The following is a 4,182-nucleotide window of genomic DNA, read 5'->3' as shown; positions in this document are numbered from 1 at the left end:
GCATCTGTGGATACCAATTTATTGGACAAACTAAAATAAAACTCAAAACAAGAATTACAGAGCACATATAACATAAGAAGAGGTTTACAGACACACAGTGTATCAAAACACTTTTTAGAATGTCATGATAAAATTCCCAAAGAAATGAACTTTGTAGGAATACAAAAAATAACAAACAACTGGAGGGGTGGAGACATAGTGGAAAATCTAAAAAGAAAGGAGACTGAATGGATTTTCAACATGCAAACTCTACACCCAAAAGGGTTAAATGTAGACATAGAAATTAATGCATTCCTATAAATGAAAACACATTAAATGAATTTTAATAATATCAAACTACGGGGGAGATGTATTAACGGCAAAAATGCGGTAAAACCCCCGAAAATGCAGTTTTCGGGGGTTTTACCGCATTCCCTGTATGTATTAAGCAGCAGAATGCGCTGCATTCTGCTGATTCGCGTTGCTAGGTAACTCCATCTTCAGGTGGCGTTACCCAATAGAAGCCTATGGGCTTCTTAGCGCAATGCTCGGGGCTGGGAGGGATCCGGATGGATCCCTCCCATGAGCCCCCGCGGCCCGCGTCCTTCTGCGCATGCACAGAAGGACTTCTGGGTGTTAAACCCGGAAGTCCCTCTTCCCGGCAGCATCGCAAAGGACAGCTCTCATCGAGAGAGCTGTTCTTTGCGATATTCTTGGTACATGCTGCGGTAATTAACCCCGGTATGTACGCAAAGTCGGGGGGGATGTACCGCATCGGCGATGTCGCTGATGATACATCTCCCCCTACAGTCCATTATTCAAAAATAATTCTTAACTCAATAGCGGAATACCTAAAAAAACTTTTAACATAATATTTTATGAATTTTTATTTTTTCCTCTATGTGCATATGAAAATGGCATTAACACATTGACATGTGGTTACCACCATTTTTTAAAGAGGAAGTTACATCACTTCCAGTTTTAAATAACAATTAAATAAAGATTTAAACCTATATAAGGAAACAGAGACTGAGTATCACTATCCTTGAAAAAGGGCATACATCTTGAAACGCGTTGGGGCAAACACACGCATCAGACACACGGTCACCGCGGCATAATCACCACAGCAGTGATCGCAATCCCCACTAAGGAGAAGGAAGACCCGCACGGAAGGGAACCAGCCGGAGAGGTGCGCTGAACCACTGCAAGGTAGGAAGCAATAGAGTGAGTTAGATCAGAGCCCTTGCCTTACCGGAGAGGCACACCGCTGGTGCTATATTGGAACCCTCACAAGTGACCTCTTGCAATTGCCCAAATCGGCAAAAGAGCTACAAACATCCTATTAACAATTTTTTATTACGGGTATTGCGCTATACAATTTTTAACTTGTCGCATAATATTACTGCAACACTATATCAGACACAACTGATACTAGTAGCACTCTATTAATCCTTGAACTGTTTACATTATTTTAAATAGAGCAGCTTTGTACTGACTTAGAGCACGGAATCAACAACTATATACAATTAACAGGGTAAAAGTTGATTTTTTTTAGCCTGACTTTTTGGCCTGACTTAAGCCCTGGTACATCGACCTTCATAGATGATGTTAACGGCCTTACATCATCATCATGACTGCTGCCGCCAGCTACAAGACTGGAATGTGGATCCTGCTCTCCGGTCATGTGACTCTACTCCATACTCACTGCGGTCTTACAGCAGTGTCACCAAGCAATTATAACACAGCTAAGTTGGGGCTAACGCACACAACCACACACAGAATTTTTTTCACACTGGCGGTGGGTGAAGAGCACCCCTGAAAGAGTCAGCAGCCCCTTGACAGACAGCAGCACAGCACCCCTACGCCCCTCTGTTGCTGACAAGTGTGGCTAACATGCACACAGAAATAATTGTTTGAAGTTTTTTTTCACACTGGGGGTGAAGAGCACCCCTGAAAGAGGCAGCAGCCCCTTGACAGACAGCAGCACAGCATCCCTGCGCACCTACATTGCTGACAAGTGTGGCTAACATGCACAGAAAAAAATGTTTTGTTTTTTTTTCACACTGGGGGTGAAGAGCACCCTTTATGGATGGAGCACCCCCTGGACAACACAGCAGAACAACCAGCCCCTATGGACTACAGTCAGCCAGCCCCTATGGACAGGACAACAGCCAGCCCCTATGGATGGACAGGACAACCTCTGTCACAACAACAGCCAGCCAGCCTCTATATGGATAATAGCCAGCCCCTATGGACATTAAGCAACACAACTGTAGCCAGCCCCTATGCAAAGCAGCACAGCCCCCAGCTCCCTCCCTGTTCACTGCCGGAATGCAAAATGGCGGCGATCGCGGGACCTTGATAGAAATCAAAGCCTGTGAGTATTCGACAGCGGGGTGATGACGTTTTGCCTTGTTTTCAGATCAGAGTCAGGCGGGAAAAACCGAGCCGACCCGGATCTGACTTGGATCCCCTAAGTTCGGATGGGTTCGGTTCTCAGGGAACCGAACCCGCTCATCCCTACTGAGAACTTAGATACATTCTGTCTTGACATATAACTGTTCTCACATTACTAAGTCCATGTCTCTTTTTTAAAATTTGTTTTATTCTGTTTTTTGTTTTTTCCCCCCTTGCCTGTTTGGCACTGTAGAACTTGTTTTCTAATGATGATGCTTAGAATATATTGTAATGTTATGATAGCAGTGATTAGAGGCACTCTACGTGGGATCAATGGTGTCCCTACCTCTCTTATCACCCGGTGCAGGGAGCTTGTACTGTGTCACGTGACGGCAAATAAAGGGGCATGGCCTCACATGTGGGGCAGGGCCTAGAGTGTGTGGGCATGACCTCACGGCCCAACCTCCTTTTTTGTCACACCTGGGGTGTCGGAGGTGCAGACTGCCTCGGGGACCAGCCTGTGTGAAGTGCCGGCTCCCTTACTGTTCCAGGAGCCAAACACTTCACACACTGTCACTGAGGGGCAGCCAGCTCTTTGGTGTCACCCCACGGCTGGTGACACCCGGGTGCGGCCCGCACCCCTCTTGTGACGCCAGTGCGTGGGACGATAATAATTTTAAAGCTGTCATACTTTTGTGGATGGTTAACATGAGAAATCATATAATATATCAGTATGCCTCCTATAATAGTGGATATATGCCAAATATTCCCCCCCACTTAGATGAGAGACCTATAAGCATTACCTTCCAGAATGTGATGGAGCAGGAGTGGGACCCATTCATTGTTGGAGCGAAAATAATTAAAATCCCATGAGCAGTAATTGAGTATTGAGTACTAGAACCACTAGACACACCTGGTTAATGGAGACAGGGATAGGAGCCAGTCTCTAGCTTATTCTCTGGCCAGATATGGGCCTCATGTATACTGTACCTTTTTGTTTTTTTGTTAAAGAGCCAGATTATTGTCCAACGTTGACGCATACAATGAAACATCAGTACAGGTGGTGTCACAAGATCTCTTCTCCAGTGATAAAACTCCTTGCGAATGATAAATGGTGCTCCAGCCAATCAGCTCCCAACTGTCATTTTTCAAACAGGTGACAGTTGGGAGCTGATTGGCTCATACGCAACAAGTTTTATCTCTCGTTGTGAGCGATAAAGCTCTTTGATACAGATCTGTCCAGCTACTACACCATGCCTGGCGCGAGACGGACTCCAGTGATTCCGGACGTGCATTCGCGTCTCCATAGGACGTCATGGGGATGCACTCACATGATCGGGGCTGCGACATATCTTACCGTGGCGCGACTCATGGGCACAATGAACTTGGGCACATCTGTAAATGAGGTCCATAGACTTGAAATTCGCTGATGCCTACAAGTCACAGGCTATTATATTTACCCCTTGTGTTTCCACTAGTCTATGATTCTGTTATTTCTCATGTAGGTTGTAATCTATGGATAGGCCACTCCTAAAGAAGTTTCCCTTGCCTCTCTAGGACGGACAGATTCCACCTGATCCCAGTGTATTAGTTAGGTTGAGCCTGATGAACAGCACCTTCATGTATAACTGTGTCCCTGCTTAGGAGGGAAATAGTAGCTATAATACAAGGTGCGGCGTGTACCCCTTTGTCCCTCCCCCCATCTCATCATGTTTCTATGCAGTGAGAGGCGCGCGGTCAGCGCGAGGCTGCACAACTACACTCAGCATGTTTTATACACAAATGATTGGGGTTTATTCTATCATA

Source organism: Taudactylus pleione, unplaced genomic scaffold, assembly GCF_031769625.1.
Source record: "Taudactylus pleione unplaced genomic scaffold, aTauple2 ptg000061l, whole genome shotgun sequence".
NCBI lineage: Eukaryota > Metazoa > Chordata > Amphibia > Anura > Myobatrachidae > Taudactylus > Taudactylus pleione.
The sequence above is the reverse complement of the archived record's forward strand: the minus strand, read 5'-3'. Positions refer to the sequence as shown.